General features: G+C 39.6%; 1 protein-coding gene across 2 annotated transcripts in view; it reads left to right on the top strand.

The window, feature by feature from the left end:
• The window catches only part of ambra1a (autophagy/beclin-1 regulator 1a), a 120,110-nt gene that overhangs the window by 23,729 nt on the left and 80,250 nt on the right, over positions 1–16,131 (top strand). The window lies entirely within an intron of this gene.

Below are 16,131 nucleotides of genomic sequence, written 5' to 3'. Positions count from 1 at the left end.
AAAATTTCCAAAAAGGCTAATAACTTTTGAATAAATCTGGCTATTGAAATGCCACTGGTCTTAATAGATCCCTGGGTCAAGCCGAGAACATAGATACCAAGTTTTCCTTATTTGGCCAAACTTCCTGTCCGCCATCTTGATTTTCATTCAAAACCTACTTTTTCGAACTCCTCCTAGACCGTTTGTCCGATTTTCACCAAAATCGAATCGTATCATCTCCAGACTGTACAGACTAAAAGTTATGGATTTCGTGTCGATAGACGAAACCGTTTTCGTATAGCGCAGCAGCAAAGTTGAGGCATGATGCCAAAAGCACTATTCAGGCTTTATCTCTGAAATCCCTTGAAATATTGACACCAAACTTTGTATATGTCATTGTCACTTCACTCTGACCACATCACATCAGTTTGTAACTGCTCCACCTATTGGTCGAAAGTGATAATCCATTAAATCATATTCTGAATTACTTTTTATATGATTTTTCAGCCATTTCGCCTAAAATCCTCTCTAAATGTCTTTTATTGGTCATTGTTGCAGTTGGTCTAACACCTTCAGCCATGTTGGCATATCCTGTCATCTGCTTGCGCTTGGCCCCGATAATTGCTGCTTGCAGCTATATTTATTATTATTATTCTTCTTCCGCCATGGGAGTCTATGGCAGCCCATAGAACCGATTGCGGGAAAGTTATGAAATTTGGCACAATGATAGAGGACAGTCCGAAAAGTCACCATACCAAATTTGGTGTCTTAAAACCAATCCCTCTAGCGCCACCACCTGTCCAAAATTTCACTTTTATTTTGCTAATAACTTTTGAACCGTTTGGCCAATCAACAAAATTCTTTTTTCCTCTGATTCCCGAGCTCATGCCGATTCGATTGCACCCTATGACGTCATTTTCCGGCTTATAAATATGGCCGCCAATTTTAATGGGCTGAAAAAGCTACTTTTTCGAACTCGTCCTAGACGGTTTGTCCAATTTGCACGAAAATTGAACCAGATCATCTTCAGGCAGTGCTGACAAAAAGTTATGGAATTCAAATTGATTCGTCAAACCGTTTTCGAATAACGCTCGAACACATTTTACGTAGCGCTTGCGAAAACAGTCGTAGGGCTGTATCTCCGCAACGCTTTATCGGATTCAGACCAAAATTGGTACATGTCATCACAAGCATGACCTGAGGCTACATGCTGCGTTTCGGCGCAGCGCCACCTACTGGTCCGGAGATATGAAAAATGGCTATTTTTGCTTATAACTTCTGAACATTTTGTCCAAAAATCATAAAATTGGTCTCGTTAGATTCAGGGCAACATGCCGAGTCGACTGATATCCAATTTTTCCATATCGGCCATTTTGACTGTCGGCCATTTTGAATTTTGTGCTAAAATGCTGTATTTTAAGAACACATGAACGGATTTTTACGAAACTTGGTATGGGTCATCAGCACAATGTCCTGAAGGAGCGTGAGAAGTTTCGAAACAGCGCCACCTAGTGGTGATTTTTTTCTTTCAAATGCTTATAACTTTGGGTGCAGTCGACTTATTTTCACGAGACTCATCTAATTAGACTCCTGAAACCTTGCTGAGTCCTACGATACCAAACATGCTAGGTTTCGCCTTACGGTTTGTGTAGCGTTGTGATTTAGCACTTAAAAAACATTTGGCTATATCTTCGAAACAGTTTGTCCGATCGAGACGAAACCACCGTCAGAAGTTTGGAAACATAGGTCGATAGCTATACGCCAATGCCCAAATGCGAAAATATTGATGTTTAGGGGTAGTAAATTCCAATCAAAGTCATGTGTCAGTCATTTTTTACGTGTTTTTTCATATAAATGTCTATAACTCCGAAGCGAATTGAGATATTTTCACCAAAATCGACACACATATGTAGGGGCTCACTCTGAGGACACATAAAAAAAATGGTTGGACTGAGCCTCTTGGTGGCGCTATAATAGAACAAAACATGAAATTCCCATTGACTTCAATACAGTTTTGTGAAATAAAATGCTATACTAAACAAATGCATTGGTGTAATATTACAAAACTCAGAATGTGCCATCTGCACCATCCCCTGAAGGTACCCAACATATTTAGAAACAGCGCCACCTAGTGGTCAAAAGTTATAACAAAATTTCCAAAACTGCTAATAACTTTTGAATAAATTGGCCTATTGTAATGCAACTCATCTTAGTCGATTCCTTGGGTCAAGCTGAGAACATAGATACCAAGTTTACCTTATTTGGCCTAACTTCCTGTCCGCCATCTTGATTTTCATTCAAAACCTACTTTTTCGAACTCCTCCTAGACCGTTTGTCCGATTTTCACCAAAATCGAATCGTATCATCTCCAGACCGTGTCGACTAAAAGTTATGGATTTTGTGTCAATAGACGAAACCGTTTTCGTATAGCGCAGCAGCAAAGTTGAGGCATGATGCTAATAGCACTAATTAAGGCTTTATCTCTGCAATGCCTTGACATATTGACACCAAACTTTGTATGTGTCATTGTAACTTCACTCTGACCACATCACATCAGTTTTGTAACTGCGCCACCTATTGGTCGAAAGTGATAATCCATCAAATCATATTTTTAATTATTGTTTCTATGATTTTTCAGGCATTTTGCCTAAAATCCTCTTTAAATGTCTTTATTGCTCATTGTTGCAGTTGGTCTGACACTTTCAGACATGTTGGCATGTCTTGTCGTCTTATTCTGCTTGGCCCCGGTAATGGCTGCTTGCAGCTATATTTATTATTATTATTATTATTATTATTCTTCCGCCATGGGAGTCTATGGCAGCCCATAGAACCGATTGCGGGAAAGTTGTTTTGGTTTGACATTCTGATAGAGGACCGTCTCAACATTAAATACACCAATTTTGGTGTTTCTAAGTCATTCCCTCTAGCGCCACCACCTGTCCAAAGTTTCACTTTTATTTTGCTAATAACTTTTGAACCGTAAGGCCAATCAGCGAAATTCTTTTTTCCTCTGATTCCTGAGCTCATGGCGATTCGATTGCACCCTATGACGTCATTTGACGTCATAAAAATATGGCCGCCATCTTGAATTTTCAAAAAAAGCTACTTTTTCGAACTCGTCCTAGACGGTTTGTCCGATTTGCACGAAAATTGAACCAGATCATCTTCAGGTAGTGCTGACAAAAAGTTATGGAATTCAAATGGATTCGTCAAACCGTTTTCAATAAACGCACAAATACATTTTACGTAGCGCTAGCAAAAACAGTCGTAAGGCCGTATCTCCGCAACGGTTTATCGTATTCAGACCAAACTTGGTACTTGTACTCACAAGCATGACCTGAGGCTACATGCTGTGTTTCGGCGCAGCGCCACCTACTGGTCCGGAGTTATGAAAAATGGCTATTTTTGCTTATAACTTCTGAACAGTTTGTCCAAAAATCATACAATTGGTCTCGTTAGATTCAGGGCAACATGCCGAGTCGACTGATATCCAATTTGACCATATCGGTCATTTTGGCTGTCGGCCATTTTGAATTTTGTGCTAAAATTCTGTATTTTATGAACGCATGAACAGATTGTTACGAAACGTGGTATGGGTCATCAGCACAATGCCCTGAATGAGCCTGAGAAGTTTCGAAACAGCGCCACCTAGTGGTGAATTTTTTTTTTCAAACGCTTATAACTTTGGGTGTGGTCGACTTATTTTCACGAGACTCATCTAATTAGTATCCTGAAACCTTGCCGAGTCCTACGATACCAAACATGCTAGGTTTCGCCTTACGGTTTGTGTAGCGTTGTGATTTAGCGCTTAAAAAACATTTGGCTATATCTTCGAAACCGATTGTCCGATCGAGACGAAACCTCCGTCAGAAGTTTGGAAACATAGGTCGATAGCTATACGCCAATGCCCAAATGCGAAAATATTGATGTTTAGGGGTAGTAAAATTCAAACAAAGTCTTGTGTCAGTCATTTTTTACGTGTTTTTTCATATAAATGTCTATAACTCTAAAGCAAATTGAGATATTTTCACCAAAACTGACACACATATGTATGGGCTCACTCTGAGGACACGTAAAAAAAATTGTGGGACTGAGCCTCTTGGTGGCGCTATAATAGAACAAAACATGAAATTCCCATTGACTTCAATACAGTTTTGTGATATAAAATGCTATTTTCATTCAAAATCTACTTTTTCGAACTCCTCCCACACCGTTTGTCCGATTTTCACCAAAATCGAATTGTATCATCTCCAGACTGTGCCGACTAAAAGTTATGGATTTCGTGTCAATTGACGAAACCGTTTTCGTATAGCGCAGCAGCAAATTTGAGGCATGATGCTAAAAGCATTATTCAGGCTTTATGTCTGCAATGCCTTGACATATTGACACCAAACTTTGCATGTGTCATTGTCACTTCACTCTGACCACATCACATCAGTTTTGAAACTGCACCACCTATTGGTTGAAAGTGATAATCCATTACAAATTATTTTTAATTATTGTTTCTATGATTTTTCAGCCATTTTGCCTAAAATCCTCTTTAAATGTCTTTAATTGCTCATTGTTGCAGTTGGTCTGACACTTTCAAACATGTCGAAATGTCTTGTCGTCTTATTCTGCTTGGCCCCGGTAATTGCTGCTTGCAGCTATATTTAGGGGCCAAGCACCGAAGGTGCGGAGGCACCTATTGTGTTTGTTCCGGTTCTTATTATTATTATTATTATTATTATTATTCTTCTTCCGACTGGGCGTCTATGGCAGCCCATAGAACCGATTGCGGGAAAGTTGTTTTGGTTTGACATTCTGATAGAGGACAGTCCCAACATTAAATACACCAATTTTTGTGTTTCTAAGTCATTCCCTCTAGCGCCACCACCTGTCCAAAGTTTCACTTTTATTTTGCTAATAACTTTTGAACCGTAAGGCCAATCAACAAAATTCTTTTTTCCTCTTATTTCTGAGCTCATGCCGATTCGATTGCACCCTATGATGTCATTTTCCGTCATATAAATATGGCCGCCATTTTTAATTTTCTGAAAAAGCTACTTTTTCGAACTCGTCCTAGACGGTTTGTCCGATTTGCACGAAAATTGAACCAGATCATCTTCAGGCAGTGTTGACCAAAAGTTATGGAATTCAAATTGATTCGTCAAACCGTTTTCGATAAACGCACGAATACATTTTACGTAGCTCTAGCAAAAACAGTCGTAAGGCTGTATCTCCGCAACGGTTTATCGTATTCAGACCAAACTTGGTACATGTACTCACAAGCATGACCTGAGGCTACATGCTGCGTTTCGGCGCAGCGCCACCTACTGGTCCGGAGATATGAAAAATGGCTATTTTTGCTTATAACTTCTGAACAGTTTGTCCAAAAATCATAAAATTGGTATCGTTACATTCAGGGCAATATGCCGATTCGTGTGATATCCAGTTTTACCATATCGGCCCTTTTGACTGTCGGCCATTTTGAATTTTGTGCTAAAATACTGTATTTTAAGAATGCATGAACGAATTGTTACGAAACTTGGTATGGGTCATCAGCACGTTGTCCTGAAGGAGCGTGAGAAGTTTCGAAACAGCGCCACCTAGTGGTGAATTTTTTTTTTCAAATGCTTATAACTTTGGGTGTGGTCAACTTATTTTCACGAGACTCATCTAATTAGACTCCTGAAACCTCGCCGAGTCCTACGATACCAAACATGCTAGGTTTTGCCTTACGGTTTGTGTAGCGTTGTGATTTAGCGCTTAAAAAACATTTGGCTATATCTTCGAAACCGCTAGTCCGATCGAGACGAAACCACCGTCAGAAGTTTGGAAACATAGGTCGATAGCTATACGCCAATGCCCAAATGCGAAAATATTGATGTTTAGGGGTAGTAAATTCCAAACAAAGTCATGTGTCAGTCATTTTTTACGTGTTTTTTCATATAAATGCCTATAACTCTGAAGCAAATTGAGATTTTTTCACCAAAACTGACACACATATGTATGGGCTCACTCTGAGGACACGTAAAAAAAATTGTGAGACTGAGCCTCTTGGTGGCGCTATAATAGAACAAAACATAAAATTCCCATTGACTTCAATACAGTTTTGTGAAATAAAATGCTATTTTCATTAAAAACCTACTTTTTCGAACTCCTCCTACACCGTTTGTCCGATTTTCACCAAAATCGAATCATATCATCTCCAGACCGTGCCGACTGAAAGTTATGGATTTCGTGTCGATTGACGAAACCGTTTTCGTATAGCGCAGCAGCAAATTTGAGGCATGATGCTAAAAGCATTATTCAGGCTTTATGTCTGCAATGCCTTGACATATTGACACCAAACTTTGCATGTGTCATTGTCACTTCACTCTGACCACATCACATCAGTTTTGTAACTGCACCACCTATTGGTCGAAAGTGATAATCCATTACATCATATTTTTAATTATTGTTTCTAAGATTTTTCAGCCATTTTGCCTAAAATCCTCTTTAAATGTCTTTAATTGCTCATTGTTGCAGTTGGTCTGACACTTTCAAACATGTCGAAATGTCTTGTCGTCTTATTCTGCTTGGCCCCGGTAATTGCTGCTTGCAGCTATATTTATTATTATTATTCTTCCGCCATGGGAGTCTATGGCAGCCCATAGAACCGATTGCGGGAAAGTTGTTTTGGTTTGACATTCTGATAGAGGACCGTCTCAACATTAAATACACCAATTTTGGTGTTTCTAAGTCATTCCCTCTAGCGCCACCACCTGTCCAAAGTTTCACTTTTATTTTGCTAATAACTTTTGAACCGTAAGGCCAATCAGCGAAATTCTTTTTTCCTCTGATTCCTGAGCTCATGGCGATTCGATTGCACCCTATGACGTCATTTGACGTCATAAAAATATGGCCGCCATCTTGAATTTTCAAAAAAAGCTACTTTTTCGAACTCGTCCTAGACGGTTTGTCCGATTTGCACGAAAATTGAACCAGATCATCTTCAGGTAGTGCTGACAAAAAGTTATGGAATTCAAATGGATTCGTCAAACCGTTTTCAATAAACGCACAAATACATTTTACGTAGCGCTAGCAAAAACAGTCGTAAGGCCGTATCTCCGCAACGGTTTATCGTATTCAGACCAAACTTGGTACTTGTACTCACAAGCATGACCTGAGGCTACATGCTGTGTTTCGGCGCAGCGCCACCTACTGGTCCGGAGTTATGAAAAATGGCTATTTTTGCTTATAACTTCTGAACAGTTTGTCCAAAAATCATACAATTGGTCTCGTTAGATTCAGGGCAACATGCCGAGTCGACTGATATCCAATTTGACCATATCGGTCATTTTGGCTGTCGGCCATTTTGAATTTTGTGCTAAAATTCTGTATTTTATGAACGCATGAACAGATTGTTACGAAACGTGGTATGGGTCATCAGCACAATGCCCTGAATGAGCCTGAGAAGTTTCGAAACAGCGCCACCTAGTGGTGAATTTTTTTTTTCAAACGCTTATAACTTTGGGTGTGGTCGACTTATTTTCACGAGACTCATCTAATTAGTATCCTGAAACCTTGCCGAGTCCTACGATACCAAACATGCTAGGTTTCGCCTTACGGTTTGTGTAGCGTTGTGATTTAGCGCTTAAAAAACATTTGGCTATATCTTCGAAACCGATTGTCCGATCGAGACGAAACCTCCGTCAGAAGTTTGGAAACATAGGTCGATAGCTATACGCCAATGCCCAAATGCGAAAATATTGATGTTTAGGGGTAGTAAAATTCAAACAAAGTCTTGTGTCAGTCATTTTTTACGTGTTTTTTCATATAAATGTCTATAACTCTAAAGCAAATTGAGATATTTTCACCAAAACTGACACACATATGTATGGGCTCACTCTGAGGACACGTAAAAAAAATTGTGGGACTGAGCCTCTTGGTGGCGCTATAATAGAACAAAACATGAAATTCCCATTGACTTCAATACAGTTTTGTGATATAAAATGCTATTTTCATTCAAAATCTACTTTTTCGAACTCCTCCCACACCGTTTGTCCGATTTTCACCAAAATCGAATTGTATCATCTCCAGACTGTGCCGACTAAAAGTTATGGATTTCGTGTCAATTGACGAAACCGTTTTCGTATAGCGCAGCAGCAAATTTGAGGCATGATGCTAAAAGCATTATTCAGGCTTTATGTCTGCAATGCCTTGACATATTGACACCAAACTTTGCATGTGTCATTGTCACTTCACTCTGACCACATCACATCAGTTTTGAAACTGCACCACCTATTGGTTGAAAGTGATAATCCATTACAAATTATTTTTAATTATTGTTTCTATGATTTTTCAGCCATTTTGCCTAAAATCCTCTTTAAATGTCTTTAATTGCTCATTGTTGCAGTTGGTCTGACACTTTCAAACATGTCGAAATGTCTTGTCGTCTTATTCTGCTTGGCCCCGGTAATTGCTGCTTGCAGCTATATTTATTATTATTATTCTTCCGCCATGGGAGTCTATGGCAGCCCATAGAACCGATTGCGGGAAAGTTGTTTTGGTTTGACATTCTGATAGAGGACCGTCTCAACATTAAATACACCAATTTTGGTGTTTCTAAGTCATTCCCTCTAGCGCCACCACCTGTCCAAAGTTTCACTTTTATTTTGCTAATAACTTTTGAACCGTAAGGCCAATCAGCGAAATTCTTTTTTCCTCTGATTCCTGAGCTCATGGCGATTCGATTGCACCCTATGACGTCATTTGACGTCATACAAATATGGCCGCCATCTTGAATTTTCAAAAAAAGCTACTTTTTCGAACTCGTCCTAGACGGTTTGTCCGATTTGCACGAAAATTGAACCAGATCATCTTCAGGTAGTGCTGACAAAAAGTTATGGAATTCAAATGGATTCGTCAAACCGTTTTCAATAAACGCACAAATACATTTTACGTAGCGCTAGCAAAAACAGTCGTAAGGCCGTATCTCCGCAACGGTTTATCGTATTCAGACCAAACTTGGTACTTGTACTCACAAGCATGACCTGAGGCTACATGCTGTGTTTCGGCGCAGCGCCACCTACTGGTCCGAAGTTATGAAAAATGGCTATTTTTGCTTATAACTTCTGAACAGTTTGTCCAAAAATCATACAATTGGTCTCGTTAGATTCAGGGCAACATGCCGAGTCGACTGATATCCAATTTGACCATATCGGTCATTTTGGCTGTCGGCCATTTTGAATTTTGTGCTAAAATTCTGTATTTTATGAACGCATGAACAGATTGTTACGAAACGTGGTATGGGTCATCAGCACAATGCCCTGAATGAGCCTGAGAAGTTTCGAAACAGCGCCACCTAGTGGTGAATTTTTTTTTTCAAACGCTTATAACTTTGGGTGTGGTCGACTTATTTTCACGAGACTCATCTAATTAGTATCCTGAAACCTTGCCGAGTCCTACGATACCAAACATGCTAGGTTTCGCCTTACGGTTTGTGTAGCGTTGTGATTTAGCGCTTAAAAAACATTTGGCTATATCTTCGAAACCGATTGTCCGATCGAGACGAAACCTCCGTCAGAAGTTTGGAAACATAGGTCGATAGCTACACGCCAATGCCCAAATGCGAAAATATTGATGTTTAGGGGTAGTAAAATTCAAACAAAGTCTTGTGTCAGTCATTTTTTACGTGTTTTTTCATATAAATGTCTATAACTCTAAAGCAAATTGAGATATTTTCACCAAAACTGACACACATATGTATGGGCTCACTCTGAGGACACGTAAAAAAAATTGTGGGACTGAGCCTCTTGGTGGCGCTATAATAGAACAAAACATGAAATTCCCATTGACTTCAATACAGTTTTGTGATATAAAATGCTATTTTCATTCAAAATCTACTTTTTCGAACTCCTCCCACACCGTTTGTCCGATTTTCACCAAAATCGAATTGTATCATCTCCAGACTGTGCCGACTAAAAGTTATGGATTTCGTGTCAATTGACGAAACCGTTTTCGTATAGCGCAGCAGCAAATTTGAGGCATGATGCTAAAAGCATTATTCAGGCTTTATGTCTGCAATGCCTTGACATATTGACACCAAACTTTGCATGTGTCATTGTCACTTCACTCTGACCACATCACATCAGTTTTGAAACTGCACCACCTATTGGTTGAAAGTGATAATCCATTACAAATTATTTTTAATTATTGTTTCTATGATTTTTCAGCCATTTTGCCTAAAATCCTCTTTAAATGTCTTTAATTGCTCATTGTTGCAGTTGGTCTGACACTTTCAAACATGTCGAAATGTCTTGTCGTCTTATTCTGCTTGGCCCCGGTAATTGCTGCTTGCAGCTATATTTATTATTATTATTATTATTCTTCCGACTAGGGTGTCTATGGCAGCCCATAGAACCGATTGCGGGAAAGTTGTTTTGGTTTGACATTCTGATAGAGGACTCTCCCAACATTAAATACACCAATTTTGGTGTTTCTAAGTCATTCCCTCTAGCGCCACCACCTGTCCAAAGTTTCACTTTTATTTTGCTAATAACTTTTGAAGCGTAAGGCCAATCAACAAAATTCTTTTTTCCTCTGATTCCTGAGCTCATGCCGATTCGATTGCACCCTATGACGTCATTTTCCGGCTTATAAATATGGCCGCCATTTTGAATGTGCTGAAAAAGCTACTTTTTCGAACTCGTCCTAGACGGTTTGTCCGATTTGCACGAAAATTGAACCAGATCATCTTCAGGCAGTGCTGACAAAAAGTTATGGAATTCAAATTGATTCGTCAAACCGTTTTCAATAAGCGCACGAACAAATTTTACGTAGCGCTTGCGAAAACAGTCGTAGGGCTGTATCTCCGCAACGCTTTATCGGATTCAGACCAAACTTGGTACATGTCATCACAAGCATGACCTGAGGCAACATGCTGCGTTTCGGCGCAGCGCCACCTACTGGTCCGGAGATATGAAAAATGGCTATTTTTGCTTATAACTTCTGAACAGTTTGTCCAAAAATCATAAAATTGGTCTCGTTAGATTCAGGGCAACATGCCGAGTCGACAGATATCAAATTTTACCATATCGGCTATTTTGACTGTCGGCCATTTTGAATTTTGTGCTAAAATACTGTATTTTAAGAACGCATGAACGGATTGTTACGAAACTTGGTATGGGTCATCAGCACGATGTTCTGAAGGAGCGTGAGAAGTTTCGAAACAGCGCCCCCTAGTGGTCAAAAGTTATAACGACATTTCCAAAAAGGCTAATAACTTTTGAATAAATCTGGCTACTGAAATGCCACTGGTCTTAATAGATTCCTTGGGTCAAGCCGAGAACATAGATACCAAGTTTACCTTATTTGGCCAAACTTCCTGTCCGCCATCTTGATTTTCATTCAAAACCTACTTTTTCAAACTCCTCCTAGACCGTTTGTCCGATTTTCACCAAAATCGAATCGTATCATCTCCAGACCGTGCCGACTAAAAGTTATGGATTTCGTGTGGATAGACCAAACCGTTTTCGTATAGCGCAGCAGCAAAGTTGAGGCATGATGCTAATAGCACTATTCAGGCTTTATCTCTGCAATCCCTTGAAATATTGACACCAAACTTTGTATGTGTCATTGTCACTTCACTCTGACCACATCACATCAGTTTTGTAACTGCGCCACCTATTGGTCGAAAGTGATAATGCATTAAATCATATTTTTATTGACTGTTTTTATGATTTTTCAGCCATTTCGTCTAAAATCCTCTTTAAATGTCTTTAATTGCTCATTGTTGCAGTTGGTCTGACACTTTCAGACATGTTGGCATGTCTTGTCGTCTGGTTGTGCTTGGCCCCGGTAATGGCTGCTTGCAGCTATATTTAGGGGCCAAGCACCGAAGGTGCGGAGGCACCTATTGTTTTCGTTCGCGTTCTTATTATTATTATTATTATTATTATTATTCTTCATTGTTCCGACTGGGAGTCTATGGCAGCCCATAGAACCGATTGCGGGAAAGTTGTAATGGTTTGACATTCTGATAGAGGACAGTCCCAACATTAAATACACCAATTTTGGTGTGTCTAAGTCATTCCCTCTAGCGCCACCAACTGTCCAAATTTTCACTCATGTTTCTGCTAATAACTTTTGAACCACAAGGGCTAGAAACAAAATTCTTTTTTCCTCTGATTCGTGAGCTCATGGCGATTCGATTGCACCCTATGACGTCATTTTTTGTCATAAAAACATTTCCGCCATTTTGAATTTTCCGAAAAACCTACTTTTTCGAACTCCTCCTAGGCCGTTGGTCCAATTTCCACGAAAATTGAATCAGATCATCTTCAGACCATGCCGAAAAAAAGTTATGGAATTCGTGTTGATTCATCAAACCGTTCTCGAATACCGCGCAAACAAATTTTACGTAGCGCTTGCAAAAACAGACACAAGCCAGTATCTCCTCAACACTTTATCATATTCAGACCAAACTTGGTACATCTCATCACAAGCATGACCTGAGGCAACATGCTGCGTTTCGGCGCAGTGCCACCTACTGGTCCGGAGATATGAAAAATTGCTATTTTTGCTTATAACTTCTGAATGGTTTGTCCAAAAATCATAAAAGTGGTCTCGTTAGATTCAGGGCGTCATGCTGAGTCGACTGATATCCAATTTTCCCCGATCAGCCATTTTGGCTGTCGGCCATTTTGAATTATGTGCTAAAATGCTGTATTTTATGAACGAGTGAACGTATCGTTACAAAACTCGGAATGGATCATCAGCACGATGCCCTGAAGGAGCCTGAGAAGTTTCGAAACAGTGCCACCTAGTGGTGAATTTTTTTTCCCAAATGCTTCCAAATGCTTATAACTTTGGGTGTGGTCGACTTATTTTCACGAGACTCATCTCATTAGAGTCCTGAATCGTTGCCGAGTCCCACGATACCAAACATGCTAGGTTTCGCCTTACGGTTTGTGTAGCGTTGTGATTTAGCGCTTAAAAAACATTTGGCTATATCTTCGAAACCGCTAGTCCGATCGAGACGAAACCACCGTCAGAAGTTTGGAAACATAGGTCGATAGCTATATGCCAATGCCCAAATGCAAAAATATTGATGTTTAGGGGTAGTAAATTCCAATCAAAGTCATGTGTCAGTCATTTTTTACGTGTTTTTTCATATAAATGTCTATAACTCCGAAGCGAATTGAGATATTTTCACCAAAATCGACACACATATGTATGAGCTCACTCTGAGGACATGTAAAAAAAATGGTGGGACTCAGCTTCTTGGTGGCGCTATAATAGAACAAAACATGAAATTCTCATTGACTTCAATACAGTTTTGTGAAATAAAATGCTATACTAAACAAATGCATTGGTGTAATATTACAAAACTCAAAATGTGCCATCAGCACCATCCCCTGAAGGTACCCAAAATATTTCGAGACAGTGCCACCTAGTAGTCAAAAGTTATAACAAAATTTCCAAAAAGGCTAATAACTTTTGAATAAATCTGGCTATTGAAATGCCACTGGTCTTCATAGATTCCCTGGGTCAAGCCGAGAACATAGATACCAAGTTTTCCTTATTTGGCCAGACTTCCTGTCCGCCATCTTGATTTTCATTCAAAACCTACTTTTTCGAACTCCTCCTAGACCGTTTGTCCGATTTTCACCAAAATCGAATCGTACCATCTCCAGACTGTGCCGACTAAAAGTTATGGATTTCGTGTCGATAGACGAAACCGTTTTCGTATAGCGCAGCAGCAAATTTGAGGCATGATGCCAAAAGCACTATTCAGGCTTTATCTCTGCAATCCCTTGAAATATTGACACCAAACTTTGTATGTGTCATTGTCACTTCACTCTGACCACATCACATCAGTTTTGTAACTGCTCCACCTATTGGTCGAAAGTGATAATCCATTAAATCATATTCTGAATTACTTTTTATATGATTTTTCAGCCATTTCGCCTAAACTCCTCTTTAAATGTCTTTAATTGCTCATTGTTGCAGTTGGTCTGACACTTTCAGCCATGTTGGAATATCCTGTCATCTGCTTGCGCTTGGCCCCGATAATTGCTGCTTGCAGCTATATTTATTATTATTATTCTTCCTTCTTCCGACTGGGAGTCTATGGCAGCCCATAGAACCGATCGCGGGAAAGTTGTAATGATTTGACATTCTAATAGAGGACAGTCCCAACATTAAATACACCAATTTTGGTGTGTCTAAGTCTTTCCCTCTAGCGCCACCAACTGTCCAAAGTTGCACTCATGTTTATGCTAATAACTTTTGAACCACAAGGGCTAGAAACAAAATTCTTTTTTCCTCTGATTCCTGAGCTCATGACGATTCGAATGCACCCTATGACGTCATTTTTCGTCATAAAAATTTTTCCGCCATTCCGAATTTTCCGAAAAACCTACTTTTTCGAACTCCTCCTAGGCCGTTGGTCCAATTTCCACGAAAATTGAATCAGATCATCTTCAGACCATGCCAAAAAAAAGTTATGGAATTCGTGTTGATTCATCAAACCGTTCTCGAATACCGCGCAAACAAATTTTACGTAGCGCTTGTGAAAACAGTCGTAGGGCTGTATCTCCGCAACGGTTTATCGTATTCAGACCAAACTTGGTACATCTCATCACAAGCATGACCTGAGGCAACATGCTGCGTTTCGGCGCAGTGCCACCTACTGGTCCGGAGATATGAAAAATGGCTATTTTTGCTTATAACTTCTGAATGGTTTGTCCAAAAATCATAAAAGTGGTCTCGTTAGATTCAGGGCGTCATGCTGAGTCGACTGATATCCAATTTTCCCCGATCAGCCATTTTGGCTGTCGGCCATTTTGAATTATGTGCTAAAATGCTGTATTTTATGAGCGCGTGAACGTATCGTTACAAAACTTGGAATGGATCATCAGCACGATGCCCTGAAGGAGCCTGAGAAGTTTCGAAACAGTGCCACCTAGTGGTGAATTTTTTTCACCAAATGCTTTCAAATGCTTATAACTTTGGGTGTGGTCGACTTATTTTCACGAGACTCATCTCATTAGAGTCCTGAATCGTTGCCGAGTCCCACGATACCAAACATGCTAGGTTTCGCCTTACGGTTTGTGTAGCGTTGTGATTTAGCGCTTAAAAAACATTTGGCTATATCTTCGAAACCGCTAGTCCGATCGAGACGAAACCACCGCCAGAAGTTTGGAAACATAGGTCGATAGCTATACGCCAATGCCCAAATGCGAAAATATTGATGTTTAGGGGTAGTAAATTCCAATCAAAGTCATGTGTCAGTCATTTTTTACGTGTTTTTTCATATAAATGTCTATAACTCCGAAGCGAATTGAGATATTTTCACCAAAATCGACAAACATATGTATGAGCTCACTCTGAGGACATGTAAAAAAAATGGTGGGACTCAGCCTCTTGGTGGCGCTATAATAGAACAAAACATGAAATTCCCATTGACTTCAATACAGTTTTGTGAAATAAAATGCTATACTAAACAAATGCATTGGTGTAATATTAGGAAACTCATAATGTGCCATCAGCACCATCCCCTGAAGGTATCCAAAATATTTCGAGACAGTGCCACCTAGTGGTCAAAAGTTCTAACAAAATTTACAAAACTGCTAATAACTTTTGAATAAGTTGGCCTATTGTAATGCAACTGGTCTTAATAGATTCATTGGGTCAAGCCGAGAACATAGATACCAAGTTTTCCTTATTTGGCCTAGCTTCCTGTCCGCCATCTTGATTTTCAGTCAAAACCTACTTTTTCGAACTCCTCCTAGACCGTTTGTCCGATTTTCACCAAAATCGAATCGTATCATCTCCAGACTATGCTGTATAAAAGTTATGGATTTCGTGTCAATAGACGAAACCGTTTTCATATAGCGTAGCAGCAAAGTTGAGGCATGATGCTAAAAGCACAATTCAGGCTTTATCTCTGCAATGCCTTGACATATTGACACCAAACTTTGTATGTGTCATTGTCACTTCACTCTGACCACATCACATTACTTTTGTAACTGCGCCACCTATTGGTCGAAAGTGATAATCCATTAAATCATATTTTAAATGACTTTTTATATGATTTTTCAGCCATTTCATCTAAAATCCTCTTTAAATGTATTTAATTGCTCATTGTTCCAGTTGGTCTGACACCTTCAGCCATGTTGGCAT

The sequence above is a fragment of the Rutilus rutilus genome (assembly GCF_951802725.1).
Source record: "Rutilus rutilus genome assembly, chromosome: 3".
NCBI lineage: Eukaryota > Metazoa > Chordata > Actinopteri > Cypriniformes > Leuciscidae > Rutilus > Rutilus rutilus.
The sequence above is the reverse complement of the archived record's forward strand: the minus strand, read 5'-3'. Positions and strand labels throughout refer to the sequence as shown.